This window comes from Alosa sapidissima, chromosome 8 (assembly GCF_018492685.1).
Source record: "Alosa sapidissima isolate fAloSap1 chromosome 8, fAloSap1.pri, whole genome shotgun sequence".
In the NCBI taxonomy this organism is placed as follows: Eukaryota; Metazoa; Chordata; class Actinopteri; order Clupeiformes; family Clupeidae; genus Alosa; species Alosa sapidissima.
This window is the reverse complement of record NC_055964.1, coordinates 5,216,733-5,232,005: the sequence shown is the minus strand read 5'-3', so window position 1 is coordinate 5,232,005 and position 15,273 is coordinate 5,216,733. Positions and strand designations below refer to the sequence as shown.

Sequence of the window (15,273 nt, the reverse complement as noted above, 5' to 3'; positions counted from 1 at the left end):
TGCGTTTGCCTAACTGTTTTGCCGTTTTTGTGTCAGCCTGGTAAACTGGTCACTCCGTGACCTGAAAGCAAATGCTTCAACTGAAAATGAAAGGACTGCTGAAAATGTGTCTCCTCAGTTTTTTCCGCAAAAAACACAAGTTTCGAGCAGCTCGTCTCACTTTAGCTCTGCCAGTCAGGATGGCCGAGCGCTCTAAGGCGCCAGACTCAAGGCGAAGTGCCTTCCTCAGGCAAGGGATTTCTGGTCTCCGAATGGAGGCGTGGGTTCGAATCCCACTTCTGACATAGGCTTTTATTTGAAGTGGCAATGGACAGACCCATCGCAGGGAAGTGGTTGTGCGAGAAAAGACGTCAAAATGGACACCGGTGAGGCTGACTGGCTATTTTCCAACACCAAGTCCTCCATGGAAGATTAGCTGATTTTACTCAACGGAACACAATGAAATCTGCTCTTTTACTACAGACCTGACTATTTTTGCTACCACCCAAAATTCTGGCACAAGGTGTAATTGCATTCAGTTGAGAGCGTTGCCTTTGCCACTCCAGAGAGTGAAGACAGTCAGACAGGTAAGGTAAAAGAAATGCTTGAGTTCAGCAGTGTTGAGGGTGTTTCAGCCGCAGTGTGATACAAAATAAGCAACAGTCTGGTCCACCTCGCTGTGCAGGGGGTATAGCTCAGTGGTAGAGCATTTGACTGCAGATCAAGAGGTCCCAGGTTGAAATCCTGGTGCCCCCTCAAACATGCACGCAAGCTGGCGTGCGCAAATGCGTTTGCCGTTTTTGTGTCAGCCTGGTAAACTGGTCACTCCGTGACCTGAAAGCAAATGCTTCAACTGAAAATGAAAGGACTGCTGAAAATGTGTCTCCTCAGTCTCCTCCGCAAAAAACACAAGCTTCGAGCAGCTCGTCTCACTTTAGCTCTGCCAGTCAGGATGGCCGAGCGGTCTAAGGCGCCAGACTCAAGGCGAAGTGCCTTCCCCAGGCAAGGGATTTCTGGTCTCAGAATGGAGGCGTGGGTTCGAATCCCACTTCTGACATAGGCTTTTATTTGAAGTGGCAATGGACAGACCCATCGCAGGGAAGTGGTTGTGCGAGAAAAGACGTCAAAATGGACACCGGTGAGGCTGACTGGACCACAACACCAAGTCCTCCATGGAAGATTAGCTGATTTTACTCAACGGAACACAATGAAATCTGCTCTTTTACTACTGACCTGACTATTTTTGCTACCACCCAAAATTCTGGCACAAGGTTAAATTGCATTCAGTTGAGAGCGGTGCCTTTGCCACTCCAGAGAGTGAAGACAGTCAGACAGGTAAAAGAAATGCTTGAGTTCAGCAGTGTTGAGGGCGTTTCAGCCGCAGTGTGATACAAAATAAGCAACAGTCTGGTCCACCTCGCTGTGCAGGGGGTATAGCTCAGTGGTAGAGCATTTGACTGCAGATCAAGAGGTCCCAGGTTCAAATCCTGGTGCCCTCTCAAACATGCACGCAAGCTGGCGTGCGCAAATGCGTTTGCCGTTTTTGTGTCAGCCTGGTAAACTGGTCACTCCGTGACCTGAAAGCAAATGCTTCAACTGAAAATGAAAGGACTGCTGAAAATGTGTCTCCTCAGTCTTTTCCGCAAAAAACACAAGATTCGAGCAGCTCGTCTCACTTTAGCTCTGCCAGTCAGGATGGCCGAGCGGTCTAAGGCGCCAGACTCAACGCGAAGTGCCTTCCTCAGGCAAGGGATTTCTGGTCTCCGAATGGAGGCGTGGGTTCGAATCCCACTTCTGACATAGGCTTTTATTTGAAGTGGCAATGGACAGACCCATCGCAGGGAAGTGGTTGTGCGAGAAAAGACGTCAAAATGGACACCGGTGAGGCTGACTGGACCCCAACACCAAGTCCTCCATGGAAGATTAGCTGATTTTACTCAACGGAACACAATGAAATCTGCTCTTTTACTACTGACCTGACTATTTTTGCTACCACCCAAAATTCTGGCACAAGGTTAAATTGCATTCAGTTGAGAGCGGTGCCTTTGCCACTCCAGAGAGTGAAGACAGTCAGACAGCTAAAAGAAATGCTTGAGTTCAGCAGTGTTGAGGGCGTTTCAGCCGCAGTGTGATACAAAATAAGCAACAGTCTGGTCAACCTTGCTGTGCAGGGGGTATAGCTCAGTGGTAGAGCATTTGACTGCAGATCAAGAGGTCCCAGGTTCAAATCCTGGTGCCCCCTCAAACATGCACGCAAGCTGGCGTGCGCAAATGCGTTTGCCGTTTTTGTGTCAGCCTGGTAAACTGGTCACTCCGTGACCTGAAAGCAAATGCTTCAACTGAAAATGAAAGGACTGCTGAAAATGTGTCTCCTCAGTCTCCTCCGCAAAAAACACAAGCTTCGAGCAGCTCGTCTCACTTTAGCTCTGCCAGTCAGGATGGCCGAGCGGTCTAAGGCGCCAGACTCAAGGCGACGTGCCTTCCTCAGGCAAGGGATTTCTGGTCTCCGAATGGAGGCGTGGGTTCGAATCCCACTTCTGACATAGGCTTTTATTTGAAGTGGCAATGGACAGACCCATCGCAGGGAAGTGGTTATGCGAGAAAAGACGTCAAAATGGACACCGGTGAGGCTGACTGGCTATTTTCCAACACCAAGTCCTCTATGGAAGATTAGCTGATTTTACTCAAAGGAACAAAATGAAATCTGCTCTTTTACTACAGACCTGACTATTTTTGCTACCACCCAAAATTCTGGCACAAGGTGTAATTGCATTCAGTTGAGAGCGTTGCCTTTGCCACTCCAGAGAGTGAAGACATTCAGACAGGTAAAAGAAATGCTTGAGTTCAGCAGAGTTGAGGGCGTTTCAGCCGCAGTGTGATACAAAATAAGCAACAGTCTGGTCCACCTTGCTGTGCAGGGGGTATAGCTCAGTGGTAGAGCATTTGACTGCAGATCAAGAGGTCCCAGGTTCAAATCCTGGTGCCCCCTCAAACATGCACGCAAGCTGGCGTGCGTAAGTGCGTTTGCCTAACTGTTTTGCCGTTTTTGTGTCAGCCTGGTAAACTGGTCACTCCGTGACCTGAAAGCAAATGCTTCAACTGAAAATGAAAGGACTGCTGAAAATGTGTCTCCTCAGTCTTTTCCGCAAAAAACACAAGTTTCGAGCAGCTCGTCTCACTTTAGCTCTGCCAGTCAGGATGGCCGAGCGCTCTAAGGCGCCAGACTCAAGGCGAAGTGCCTTCCTCAGGCAAGGGATTTCTGGTCTCCGAATGGAGGCGTGGGTTCGAATCCCACTTCTGACATAGGCTTTTATTTGAAGTGGCAATGGACAGACCCATCGCAGGGAAGTGGTTGTGCGAGAAAAGACGTCAAAATGGACACCGGTGAGGCTGACTGGCTATTTTCCAACACCAAGTCCTCCATGGAAGATTAGCTGATTTTACTCAACGGAACACAATGAAATCTGCTCTTTTACTACAGACCTGACTATTTTTGCTACCACCCAAAATTTTAGCACAAGGTTTAATTGCATTCAGTTGAGAGCGGTGCCTTTGCCACTCCAGAGAGTGAAGACAGTCAGACAGGTAAAAGAAATGCTTGAGTTCAGCAGTGTTGAGGGCGTGTCAGCCGCAGTGTGATACAAAATAAGCAACAGTCTGGTCCACCTCGCTGTGCAGGGGGTATAGCTCAGTGGTAGAGCATTTGACTGCAGATCAAGAGGTCCCAGGTTCAAATCCTGGTGCCCCCTCAAACATTCACGCAAGCTGGCGTGCGCAAATGCGTTTGCCGTTTTTGTGTCCGCCTGGTAAACTGAAAGCAAATGCTTCAACTGAAAATGAAAGGACTGCTGAAAATGTGTCTCCTCAGTCTCCTCCGCAAAAAACACAAGCTTCGAGCAGCTCGTCTCACTTTAGCTCTGCCAGTCAGGATGGCCGAGCGGTCTAAGGTGCCAGACTCAAGGCGAAGTGCCTTCCTCAGGCAAGGGATTTCTGGTCTCCGAATGGAGGCGTGGTTTCGAATCCCACTTCTGACATAGGCTTTTATTTGAAGTGGCAATGGACAGACCCATCGCAGGGAAGTGGTTGTGCGAGAAAAGACGTCAAAATGGACACCGGTGAGGCTGACTGGCTATTTTCCAACACCAAGTCCTCCATGGAAGATTAGCTGATTTTACTCAACGGAACACAATGAAATCTGCTCTTTTACTACAGACCTGACTATTTTTGCTACCACCCAAAATTCTGGCACAAGGTGTAATTGCATTCAGTTGAGAGCGGTGCCTTTGCCTCCAGAGAGTGAAGACAGTCAGACAGGTAAAAGAAATGCTTGAGTTCAGCAGTGTTGAGGGCGTTTCAGCCGCAGTGTGATACAAAATAAGCAACAGTCTGGTCCACCTTGCTGTGCAGGGGGTATAGCTCAGTGGTAGAGCATTTGACTGCAGATCAAGAGGTCCCAGGTTCAAATCCTGGTGCCCCCTCAAACATGCACGCAAGCTGGCGTGCGTAAGTGCTTTTGCCTAACTGTTTTGCCGTTTTTGTGTCAGCCTGGTAAACTGGTCACTCCGTGACCTGAAAGCAAATGCTTCAACTGAAAATGAAAGGACTGCTGAAAATGTGTCTCCTCAGTCTTTTCCGCAAAAAACACAAGTTTCGAGCAGCTCGTCTCACTTTAGCTCTGCCAGTCAGGATGGCCGAGCGCTCTAAGGCGCCAGACTCAAGGCGAAGTGCCTTCCTCAGGCAAGGGATTTCTGGTCTCCGAATGGAGGCGTGGGTTCGAATCCCACTTCTGACATAGGCTTTTATTTGAAGTGGCAATGGACAGACCCATCGCAGGGAAGTGGTTGTGCGAGAAAAGACGTCAAAATGGACACCGGTGAGGCTGACTGGCTATTTTCCAACACCAAGTCCTCCATGGAAGATTAGCTGATTTTACTCAACGGAACACAATGAAATCTGCTCTTTTACTACAGACCTGACTATTTTTGCTACCACCCAAAATTTTAGCACAAGGTTTAATTGCATTCAGTTGAGAGCGGTGCCTTTGCCACTCCAGAGAGTGAAGACAGTCAGACAGGTAAAAGAAATGCTTGAGTTCAGCAGTGTTGAGGGCGTTTCAGCCGCAGTGTGATACAAAATAAGCAACAGTCTGGTCCACCTCGCTGTGCAGGGGGTATAGCTCAGTGGTAGAGCATTTGACTGCAGATCAAGAGGTCCCAGGTTCAAATCCTGGTGCCCCCTCAAACATGCACGCAAGCTGGCGTGCGTAAGTGCGTTTGCCTAACTGTTTTGCCGTTTTTGTGTCAGCCTGGTAAACTGGTCACTCCGTGACCTGAAAGCAAATGCTTCAACTGAAAATGAAAGGACTGCTGAAAATGTGTCTCCTCAGTCTTTTCCGCAAAAAACACAAGTTTCGAGCAGCTCGTCTCACTTTAGCTCTGCCAGTCAGGATGGCCGAGCGCTCTAAGGCGCCAGACTCAAGGCGAAGTGCCTTCCTCAGGCAAGGGATTTCTGGTCTCCGAATGGAGGCGTGGGTTCGAATCCCACTTCTGACATAGGCTTTTATTTGAAGTGGCAATGGACAGACCCATCGCAGGGAAGTGGTTGTGCGAGAAAAGACGTCAAAATGGACACCGGTGAGGCTGACTGGCTATTTTCCAACACCAAGTCCTCCATGGAAGATTAGCTGATTTTACTCAACGGAACACAATGAAATCTGCTCTTTTACTACAGACCTGACTATTTTTGCTACCACCCAAAATTTTAGCACAAGGTTTAATTGCATTCAGTTGAGAGCGGTGCCTTTGCCACTCCAGAGAGTGAAGACAGTCAGACAGGTAAAAGAAATGCTTGAGTTCAGCAGTGTTGAGGGCGTTTCAGCCGCAGTGTGATACAAAATAAGCAACAGTCTGGTCCACCTCGCTGTGCAGGGGGTATAGCTCAGTGGTAGAGCATTTGACTGCAGATCAAGAGGTCCCAGGTTCAAATCCTGGTGCCCCCTCAAACATTCACGCAAGCTGGCGTGCGCAAATGCGTTTGCCGTTTTTGTGTCCGCCTGGTAAACTGAAAGCAAATGCTTCAACTGAAAATGAAAGGACTGCTGAAAATGTATCTCTTCAGTCTCCTCCGCAAAAAACACAAGCTTCGAGCAGCTCGTCTCACTTTAGCTCTGCCAGTCAGGATGGCCGAGCGGTCTAAGGCGCCAGACTCAAGGCGAAGTGCCTTCCTCAGGCAAGGGATTTCTGGTCTCCGAATGGAGGCGTGGGTTCGAATCCCACTTCTGACATAGGCTTTTATTTGAAGTGGCAATGGACAGACCCATCGCAGGGAAGTGGTTGTGCGAGAAAAGACGTCAAAATGGACACCGGTGAGGCTGACTGGACCCCAACACCAAGTCCTCCATGGAAGATTAGCTGATTTTACTCAACGGAACACAATGAAATCTGCTCTTTTACTACTGACCTGACTATTTTTGCTACCACCCAAAATTCTGGCACAAGGTTAAATTGCATTCAGTTGAGAGCGGTGCCTTTGCCACTCCAGAGAGTGAAGACAGTCAGACAGCTAAAAGAAATGCTTGAGTTCAGCAGTGTTGAGGGCGTTTCAGCCGCAGTGTGATACAAAATAAGCAACAGTCTGGTCCACCTTGCTGTGCAGGGGGTATAGCTCAGTGGTAGAGCATTTGACTGCAGATCAAGAGGTCCCAGGTTCAAATCCTGGTGCCCCCTCAAACATACACGCAAACTGGCCTGCGCAAATGCGTTTGCCTAACTGTTTTGCCGTTTTTGTGTCAGCCTGGTAAACTGATCACTCCGTGACCTGAAAGCAAATGCTTCAACTGAAAATGAAAGGACTGCTGAAAATGTGTCTCCTCAGTCTCCTCCGCAAAAAACACAAGCTTCGAGCAGCTCGTCTCACTTTAGCTCTGCCAGTCAGGATGGCCGAGCGGTCTAAGGCGCCAGACTCAAGGCGAAGGGCCTTCCTCAGGCAAGGGATTTCTGGTCTCCGAATGGAGGCGTGGGTTCGAATCCCACTTCTGACATAGGCTTTTACTTGAAATGGCAATGGACAGACCCATCGCAGGGAAGTGGTTGTGCGAGAAAAGACGTCAAAATGGACACCGTTGAGGCTGACTGGCTATTTTCCAACACCAAGTCCTCCATGGAAGATTAGCTGATTTTACTCAACGGAACACAATGAAATCTGCTCTTTTACTACAGACCTGACTATTTTTGCTACCACCCAAAATTCTGGCACAAGGTGTAATTGCATTCAGTTGAGAGCGGTGCCTTTGCCTCCAGAGAGTGAAGACAGTCAGACAGGTAAAAGAAATGCTTGAGTTCAGCAGTGTTGAGGGCGTTTCAGCCGCAGTGTGATACAAAATAAGCAACAGTCTGGTCCACCTTGCTGTGCAGGGGGTATAGCTCAGTGGTAGAGCATTTGACTGCAGATCAAGAGGTCCCAGGTTCAAATCCTGGTGCCCCCTCAAACATGCACGCAAGCTGGCGTGCGTAAGTGCGTTTGCCTAACTGTTTTGCCGTTTTTGTGTCAGCCTGGTAAACTGGTCACTCCGTGACCTGAAAGCAAATGCTTCAACTGAAAATGAAAGGACTGCTGAAAATGTGTCTCCTCAGTCTTTTCCGCAAAAAACACAAGTTTCGAGCAGCTCGTCTCACTTTAGCTCTGCCAGTCAGGATGGCTGAGCGCTCTAAGGCGCCAGACTCAAGGCGAAGTGCCTTCCTCAGGCAAGGGATTTCTGGTCTCCGAATGGAGGCGTGGGTTCGAATCCCACTTCTGACATAGGCTTTTATTTGAAGTGGCAATGGACAGACCCATCGCAGGGAAGTGGTTGTGCGAGAAAAGACGTCAAAATGGACACCGGTGAGGCTGACTGGCTATTTTCCAACACCAAGTCCTCCATGGAAGATTAGCTGATTTTACTCAACGGAACACAATGAAATCTGCTCTTTTACTACAGACCTGACTATTTTTGCTACCACCCAAAATTTTAGCACAAGGTTTAATTGCATTCAGTTGAGAGCGGTGCCTTTGCCACTCCAGAGAGTGAAGACAGTCAGACAGGTAAAAGAAATGCTTGAGTTCAGCAGTGTTGAGGGCGTTTCAGCCGCAGTGTGATACAAAATAAGCAACAGTCTGGTCCACCTTGCTGTGCAGGGGGTATAGCTCAGTGGTAGAGCATTTGACTGCAGATCAAGAGGTCCCAGGTTCAAATCCTGGTGCCCCCTCAAACATGCACGCAAGCTGGCGTGCGTAAGTGCGTTTGCCTAACTGTTTTGCCGTTTTTGTGTCAGCCTGGTAAACTGGTCACTCCGTGACCTGAAAGCAAATGCTTCAACTGAAAATGAAAGGACTGCTGAAAATGTGTCTCCTCAGTCTTTTCCGCAAAAAACACAAGTTTCGAGCAGCTCGTCTCACTTTAGCTCTGCCAGTCAGGCTGGCTGAGCGCTCTAAGGCGCCAGACTCAAGGCGAAGTGCCTTCCTCAGGCAAGGGATTTCTGGTCTCCGAATGGAGGCGTGGGTTCGAATCCCACTTCTGACATAGGCTTTTATTTGAAGTGGCAATGGACAGACCCATCGCAGGGAAGTGGTTGTGCGAGAAAAGACGTCAAAATGGACACCGGTGAGGCTGACTGGCTATTTTCCAACACCAAGTCCTCCATGGAAGATTAGCTGATTTTACTCAACGGAACACAATGAAATCTGCTCTTTTACTACAGACCTGACTATTTTTGCTACCACCCAAAATTTTAGCACAAGGTTTAATTGCATTCAGTTGAGAGCGGTGCCTTTGCCACTCCAGAGAGTGAAGACAGTCAGACAGGTAAAAGAAATGCTTGAGTTCAGCAGTGTTGAGGGCGTTTCAGCCGCAGTGTGATACAAAATAAGCAACAGTCTGGTCCACCTCGCTGTGCAGGGGGTATAGCTCAGTGGTAGAGCATTTGACTGCAGATCAAGAGGTCCCAGGTTCAAATCCTGGTGCCCCCTCAAACATTCACGCAAGCTGGCGTGCGCAAATGCGTTTGCTGTTTTTGTGTCCGCCTGGTAAACTGAAAGCAAATGCTTCAACTGAAAATGAAAGGACTGCTGAAAATGTGTCTCCTCAGTCTCCTCCGCAAAAAACACAAGCTTCGAGCAGCTCGTCTCACTTTAGCTCTGCCAGTCAGGATGGCCGAGCGGTCTAAGGCGCCAGACTCAAGGCAACGTGCCTTCCTCAGGCAAGGGATTTCTGGTCTCCGAATGGAGGCGTGGGTTCGAATCCCACTTCTGACATAGGCTTTTATTTGAAGTGGCAATGGACAGACCCATCGCAGGGAAGTGGTTGTGCGAGAAAAGACGTCAAAATGGACACCGGTGAGGCTGACTGGACCACAACACCAAGTCCTCCATGGAAGATTAGCTGATTTTACTCAAAGGAACAAAATGAAATCTGCTCTTTTACTACAGACCTGACTATTTTTGCTACCACCCAAAATTCTGGCACAAGGTGTAATTGCATTCAGTTGAGAGCGTTGCCTTTGCCACTCCAGAGAGTGAAGACAGTCAGACAGGTAAAAGAAATGCTTGAGTTCAGCAGTGTTGAGGGCCTTTCAGCCGCAGTGTGATACAAAATAAGCAACAGTCTGGTCCACCTCGCTGTGCAGGGGGTATAGCTCAGTGGTAGAGCATTTGACTGCAGATCAAGAGGTCCCAGGTTCAAATCCTGGTGCCCCCTCAAACATGCACGCAAGCTGGCGTGCGCAAATGCGTTTGCCGTTTTTGTGTCAGCCTGGTAAACTGGTCACTCCGTGACCTGAAAGCAAATGCTTCAACTGAAAATGAAAGGACTGCTGAAAATGTGTCTCCTCAGTCTTTTCCGCAAAAAACACAAGCTTCGAGCAGCTCGTCTCACTTTAGCTCTGCCAGTCAGGATGGCCGAGCGGTCTAAGGCGCCAGACTCAAGGCGAAGTGCCTTCCTCAGGCAAGGGATTTCTGGTCTCCGAATGGAGGCGTGGGTTCGAATCCCACTTCTGACATAGGCTTTTATTTGAAGTGGCAATGGACAGACCCATCGCAGGGAATTGGTTGTGCGAGAAAAGACGTCAAAATGGACACCGGTGAGGCTGACTGGCTATTTTCCAACACCAAGTCCTCCATGGAAGATTAGCTGATTTTACTCAACGGAACACAATGAAATCTGCTTTTTTACTACAGACCTGACTATTTTTGCTACCACCCAAAATTCTGGCACAAGGTGTAATTGCATTCAGTTGAGAGCGGTGCCTTTGCCTCCAGAGAGTGAAGACAGTCAGACAGGTAAAAGAAATACTTGAGTTCAGCAGTGTTGAGGGCGTTTCAGCCGCAGTGTGATACAAAATAAGCAACTGTCTGGTCCACCTTGCTGTGCAGGGGGTATAGCTCAATGGTAGAGCATTTGATTGCAGATCAAGAGGTCCCAGGTTCAAATCCTGGTGCCCCCTCAAACATGCACGCAAGCTGGCGTGCGCAAATGCGTTTGCCTTACTGTTTTGCCGTTTTTGTGACAGCCTGGTAAACTGGTCACTCCGTGACCTGAAAGCAAATGCTTCAACTGAAAATGAAAGGACTGCTGAAAATGTGTCTCCTCAGTCTCCTCCGCAAAAAACACAAGCTTCGAGCAGCTCGTCTCACTTTAGCTCTGCCAGTCAGGATGGCCGAGCGGTCTAAGGCGCCAGACTCAAGGCGACGTGCCTTCCTCAGGCAAGGGATTTCTGGTCTCCGAATGGAGGCGTGGGTTCGAATCCCACTTCTGACATAGGCTTTTATTTGAAGTGGCAATGGACAGACCCATCTCAGGGAAGTGGTTGTGCGAGAAAAGACGTCAAAATGGACACCGGTGAGGCTGACTGGACCACAACACCAAGTCCTCCATGGAAGATTAGCTGATTTTACTCAAAGGAACAAAATGAAATCTGCTCTTTTACTACAGACCTGACTATTTTTGCTACCACCCAAAATTCTGGCACAAGGTGTAATTGCATTCAGTTGAGAGCGTTGCCTTTGCCACTCCAGAGAGTGAAGACCGTCAGACAGGTAAAAGAAATGCTTGAGTTCAGCAGTGTTGAGGGCCTTTCAGCCGCAGTGTGATACAAAATAAGCAACAGTCTGGTCCACCTCCCTGTGCAGGGGGTATAGCTCAGTGGTAGAGCATTTGACTGCAGATCAAGAGGTCCCAGGTTCAAATCCTGGTGCCCCCTCAAACATGCACGCAAGCTGGCGTGCGCAAATGCGTTTGCCTAACTGTTTTGCCGTTTTTGTGACAGCCTGATAAACTGGTCACTCCGTGACCTGAAAGCAAATGCTTCAACTGAAAATGAAAGGACTGCTGAAAATGTGTCTCCTCAGTCTCCTCCGCAAAAAACACAAGCTTCGAGCAGCTCGTCTCACTTTAGCTCTGCCAGTCAGGATGGCCGAGCGGTCTAAGGCGCCAGACTCAAGGCGACGTGCCTTCCTCAGGCAAGGGATTTCTGGTCTCCGAATGGAGGCGTGGGTTCGAATCCCACTTCTGACATAGGCTTTTATTTGAAGTGGCAATGGACAGACCCATCGCAGGGAAGTGGTTGTGCGAGAAAAGACGTCAAAATGGACACCGGTGAGGCTGACTGGACCACAACACCAAGTCCTCCATGGAAGATTAGCTGATTTTACTCAAAGGAACAAAATGAAATCTGCTCTTTTACTACAGACCTGACTATTTTTGCTACCACCCAAAATTCTGGCACAAGGTGTAATTGCATTCAGTTGAGAGCGTTGCCTTTGCCACTCCAGAGAGTGAAGACAGTCAGACAGGTAAAAGAAATGCTTGAGTTCAGCAGTGTTGAGGGCCTTTCAGCCGCAGTGTGATACAAAATAAGCAACAGTCTGGTCCACCTCGCTGTGCAGGGGGTATAGCTCAGTGGTAGAGCATTTGACTGCAGATCAAGAGGTCCCAGGTTCAAATCCTGGTGCCCCCTCAAACATGCACGCAAGCTGGCGTGCGCAAATGCGTTTGCCGTTTTTGTGTCAGCCTGGTAAACTGGTCACTCCGTGACCTGAAAGCAAATGCTTCAACTGAAAATGAAAGGACTGCTGAAAATGTGTCTCCTCAGTCTTTTCCGCAAAAAACACAAGCTTCGAGCAGCTCGTCTCACTTTAGCTCTGCCAGTCAGGATGGCCGAGCGGTCTAAGGCGCCAGACTCAAGGCGAAGTGCCTTCCTCAGGCAAGGGATTTCTGGTCTCCGAATGGAGGCGTGGGTTCGAATCCCACTTCTGACATAGGCTTTTATTTGAAGTGGCAATGGACAGACCCATCGCAGGGAATTGGTTGTGCGAGAAAAGACGTCAAAATGGACACCGGTGAGGCTGACTGGCTATTTTCCAACACCAAGTCCTCCATGGAAGATTAGCTGATTTTACTCAACGGAACACAATGAAATCTGCTTTTTTACTACAGACCTGACTATTTTTGCTACCACCCAAAATTCTGGCACAAGGTGTAATTGCATTCAGTTGAGAGCGGTGCCTTTGCCTCCAGAGAGTGAAGACAGTCAGACAGGTAAAAGAAATACTTGAGTTCAGCAGTGTTGAGGGCGTTTCAGCCGCAGTGTGATACAAAATAAGCAACTGTCTGGTCCACCTTGCTGTGCAGGGGGTATAGCTCAATGGTAGAGCATTTGATTGCAGATCAAGAGGTCCCAGGTTCAAATCCTGGTGCCCCCTCAAACATGCACGCAAGCTGGCGTGCGCAAATGCGTTTGCCTAACTGTTTTGCCGTTTTTGTGACAGCCTGGTAAACTGGTCACTCCGTGACCTGAAAGCAAATGCTTCAACTGAAAATGAAAGGACTGCTGAAAATCTGTCTCCTCAGTCTCCTCCGCAAAAAACACAAGCTTCGAGCAGCTCGTCTCACTTTAGCTCTGCCAGTCAGGATGGCCGAGCGGTCTAAGGCGCCAGACTCAAGGCGACGTGCCTTCCTCAGGCAAGGGATTTCTGGTCTCCGAATGGAGGCGTGGGTTCGAATCCCACTTCTGACATAGGCTTTTATTTGAAGTGGCAATGGACAGACCCATCTCAGGGAAGTGGTTGTGCGAGAAAAGACGTCAAAATGGACACCGGTGAGGCTGACTGGACCACAACACCAAGTCCTCCATGGAAGATTAGCCGATTTTACTCAAAGGAACAAAATGAAATCTGCTCTTTTACTACAGACCTGACTATTTTTGCTACCACCCAAAATTCTGGCACAAGGTGTAATTGCATTCAGTTGAGAGCGTTGCCTTTGCCACTCCAGAGAGTGAAGACAGTCAGACAGGTAAAAGAAATGCTTGAGTTCAGCAGTGTTGAGGGCCTTTCAGCCGCAGTGTGATACAAAATAAGCAACAGTCTGGTCCACCTCGCTGTGCAGGGGGTATAGCTCAGTGGTAGAGCATTTGACTGCAGATCAAGAGGTCCCAGGTTCAAATCCTGGTGCCCCCTCAAACATGCACGCAAGCTGGCGTGCGCAAATGCGTTTGCCTAACTGTTTTGCCGTTTTTGTGACAGCCTGATAAACTGGTCACTCCGTGACCTGAAAGCAAATGCTTCAACTGAAAATGAAAGGACTGCTGAAAATGTGTCTCCTCAGTCTCCTCCGCAAAAAACACAAGCTTCGAGCAGCTCGTCTCACTTTAGCTCTGTCAGTCAGGATGGCCGAGCGGTCTAAGGCGCCAGACTCAAGGCGACGTGCCTTCCTCAGGCAAGGGATTTCTGGTCTCCGAATGGTGGCGTGGGTTCGAATCCCACTTCTGACATAGGCTTTTATTTGAAGTGGCAATGGACAGACCCATCGCAGGGAAGTGGTTGTGCGAGAAAAGACGTCAAAATGGACACCGGTGAGGCTGACTGGACCACAACACCAAGTCCTCCATGGAAGATTAGCTGATTTTACTCAAAGGAACAAAATGAAATCTGCTCTTTTACTACAGACCTGACTATTTTTGCTACCACCCAAAATTCTGGCACAAGGTGTAATTGCATTCAGTTGAGAGCGTTGCCTTTGCCACTCCAGAGAGTGAAGACAGTCAGACAGGTAAAAGAAATGCTTGAGTTCAGCAGTGTTGAGGGCCTTTCAGCCACAGTGTGATACAAAATAAGCAACAGTCTGGTCCACCTCGCTGTGCAGGGGGTATAGCTCAGTGGAAGAGCATTTGACTGCAGATCAAGAGGTCCCAGGTTCAAATCCTGGTGCCCCCTCAAACATGCACGCAAGCTGGCGTGCGCAAATGCGTTTGCCGTTTTTGTGTCAGCCTGGTAAACTGGTCACTCCGTGACCTGAAAGTAAATGCTTCAACTGAAAATGAAAGGACTGCTGAAAATGTGTCTCCTCAGTCTTTTCCGCAAAAAACACAAACTTCGAGCAGCTCGTCTCATTTTAGCTCTGCCAGTCAGGATGGCCGAGCGGTCTAAGGCGCCAGACTCAAGGCAAAGTGCCTTCCTCAGGCAAGGGATTTCTGGTCTCCGAATTGAGGCGTGGGTTCGAATCCAACTTCTGACATAGGCTTTTATTTGAAGTGGCAATGGACAGACCCATCGCAGGGAAGTGGTTGTGCGAGAAAAGACGTCAAAATGGACACCGGTGAGGCTGACTGGCTATTTTCCAACACCAAGTCCTCCATGGAAGATTAGCTGATTTTACTCAACGGAACACAATGAAATCTGCTTTTTTACTACAGACCTGACTATTTTTGCTACCACCCAAAATTCTGGCACAAGGTGTAATTGCATTCAGTTGAGAGCGGTGCCTTTGCCTCCAGAGAGTGAAGACAGTCAGACAGGTAAAAGAAATACTTGAGTTCAGCAGTGTTGAGGGCGTTTCAGCCGCAGTGTGATACAAAATAAGCAACAGTCTGGTCCACCTTGCTTTGCAGGGTGTATAGCTCAATGGTAGAGCATTTGACTGCAGATCAAGAGGTCCCAGGTTCAAATCCTGGTGCCCCCTCAAACATGCACGCAAACTGGCCTGCGCAAATGCGTTTGCCTAACTGTTTTGCCGTTTTTGTGACAGCCTGGTAAACTGGTCACTCCGTGACCTGAAAGCAAATGCTTCAACTGAAAATGAAAGGACTGCTGAAAAGGTGTCTCCTCAGTCTCCTCCGCAAAAAACACAAGCTTCGAGCAGCTCGTCTCACTTTAGCTCTGCCAGTCAGGATGGCCGAGCGGTCTAAGGCGCCAGACTCAAGGCGAAGTGCCTTCCTCAGGCAAGGGATTTCTGGTCTCCGAATGGAGGCGTGGGTTCGAATTCCA

The 15,273-nt window shown here is 48.8% G+C and overlaps 24 non-coding genes across 24 annotated transcripts; all 24 read left to right on the top strand.

Annotated features, from left to right (window-relative positions):
• Nucleotides 1-1,668: 1,668 nt before the first annotated feature.
• trnal-caa lies at nt 1,669-1,779 on the top strand. Its single transcript has 2 exons — nt 1,669-1,706; nt 1,734-1,779. It is a non-coding gene; the product is annotated as a tRNA-Leu (tRNA).
• A 370-nt stretch (nt 1,780-2,149) lies between these two features.
• Nucleotides 2,150-2,221, top strand: trnac-gca. The gene has a single exon. It is a non-coding gene; the product is annotated as a tRNA-Cys (tRNA).
• A 190-nt stretch (nt 2,222-2,411) lies between these two features.
• trnal-caa lies at nt 2,412-2,522 on the top strand. The gene is made up of 2 exons: nt 2,412-2,449; nt 2,477-2,522. It is a non-coding gene; the product is annotated as a tRNA-Leu (tRNA).
• Nucleotides 2,523-2,896: 374 nt separating this feature from the next.
• Nucleotides 2,897-2,968, top strand: trnac-gca. The gene has a single exon. It is a non-coding gene; the product is annotated as a tRNA-Cys (tRNA).
• Nucleotides 2,969-3,656: 688 nt separating this feature from the next.
• Nucleotides 3,657-3,728, top strand: trnac-gca. Its single transcript has one exon. It is a non-coding gene; the product is annotated as a tRNA-Cys (tRNA).
• A 657-nt stretch (nt 3,729-4,385) lies between these two features.
• Nucleotides 4,386-4,457, top strand: trnac-gca. The gene has a single exon. It is a non-coding gene; the product is annotated as a tRNA-Cys (tRNA).
• Nucleotides 4,458-5,145: 688 nt separating this feature from the next.
• trnac-gca lies at nt 5,146-5,217 on the top strand. Its single transcript has one exon. It is a non-coding gene; the product is annotated as a tRNA-Cys (tRNA).
• Nucleotides 5,218-5,905: 688 nt separating this feature from the next.
• Nucleotides 5,906-5,977, top strand: trnac-gca. Its single transcript has one exon. It is a non-coding gene; the product is annotated as a tRNA-Cys (tRNA).
• Nucleotides 5,978-6,151: 174 nt separating this feature from the next.
• On the top strand, nt 6,152-6,262 carry trnal-caa. The gene is made up of 2 exons: nt 6,152-6,189; nt 6,217-6,262. It is a non-coding gene; the product is annotated as a tRNA-Leu (tRNA).
• Nucleotides 6,263-6,632: 370 nt separating this feature from the next.
• On the top strand, nt 6,633-6,704 carry trnac-gca. Its single transcript has one exon. It is a non-coding gene; the product is annotated as a tRNA-Cys (tRNA).
• Nucleotides 6,705-6,907: 203 nt separating this feature from the next.
• trnal-caa lies at nt 6,908-7,018 on the top strand. The gene is made up of 2 exons: nt 6,908-6,945; nt 6,973-7,018. It is a non-coding gene; the product is annotated as a tRNA-Leu (tRNA).
• Nucleotides 7,019-7,390: 372 nt separating this feature from the next.
• On the top strand, nt 7,391-7,462 carry trnac-gca. The gene has a single exon. It is a non-coding gene; the product is annotated as a tRNA-Cys (tRNA).
• Nucleotides 7,463-8,150: 688 nt separating this feature from the next.
• trnac-gca lies at nt 8,151-8,222 on the top strand. The gene has a single exon. It is a non-coding gene; the product is annotated as a tRNA-Cys (tRNA).
• A 688-nt stretch (nt 8,223-8,910) lies between these two features.
• Nucleotides 8,911-8,982, top strand: trnac-gca. The gene has a single exon. It is a non-coding gene; the product is annotated as a tRNA-Cys (tRNA).
• Nucleotides 8,983-9,156: 174 nt separating this feature from the next.
• Nucleotides 9,157-9,267, top strand: trnal-caa. Its single transcript has 2 exons — nt 9,157-9,194; nt 9,222-9,267. It is a non-coding gene; the product is annotated as a tRNA-Leu (tRNA).
• A 370-nt stretch (nt 9,268-9,637) lies between these two features.
• On the top strand, nt 9,638-9,709 carry trnac-gca. Its single transcript has one exon. It is a non-coding gene; the product is annotated as a tRNA-Cys (tRNA).
• Nucleotides 9,710-9,899: 190 nt separating this feature from the next.
• Nucleotides 9,900-10,010, top strand: trnal-caa. Its single transcript has 2 exons — nt 9,900-9,937; nt 9,965-10,010. It is a non-coding gene; the product is annotated as a tRNA-Leu (tRNA).
• Nucleotides 10,011-10,657: 647 nt separating this feature from the next.
• Nucleotides 10,658-10,768, top strand: trnal-caa. Its single transcript has 2 exons — nt 10,658-10,695; nt 10,723-10,768. It is a non-coding gene; the product is annotated as a tRNA-Leu (tRNA).
• Nucleotides 10,769-11,138: 370 nt separating this feature from the next.
• On the top strand, nt 11,139-11,210 carry trnac-gca. The gene has a single exon. It is a non-coding gene; the product is annotated as a tRNA-Cys (tRNA).
• Nucleotides 11,211-11,413: 203 nt separating this feature from the next.
• On the top strand, nt 11,414-11,524 carry trnal-caa. Its single transcript has 2 exons — nt 11,414-11,451; nt 11,479-11,524. It is a non-coding gene; the product is annotated as a tRNA-Leu (tRNA).
• A 370-nt stretch (nt 11,525-11,894) lies between these two features.
• On the top strand, nt 11,895-11,966 carry trnac-gca. Its single transcript has one exon. It is a non-coding gene; the product is annotated as a tRNA-Cys (tRNA).
• Nucleotides 11,967-12,156: 190 nt separating this feature from the next.
• trnal-caa lies at nt 12,157-12,267 on the top strand. Its single transcript has 2 exons — nt 12,157-12,194; nt 12,222-12,267. It is a non-coding gene; the product is annotated as a tRNA-Leu (tRNA).
• Nucleotides 12,268-12,914: 647 nt separating this feature from the next.
• Nucleotides 12,915-13,025, top strand: trnal-caa. Its single transcript has 2 exons — nt 12,915-12,952; nt 12,980-13,025. It is a non-coding gene; the product is annotated as a tRNA-Leu (tRNA).
• A 370-nt stretch (nt 13,026-13,395) lies between these two features.
• On the top strand, nt 13,396-13,467 carry trnac-gca. The gene has a single exon. It is a non-coding gene; the product is annotated as a tRNA-Cys (tRNA).
• Nucleotides 13,468-15,273: the final 1,806 nt, after the last annotated feature.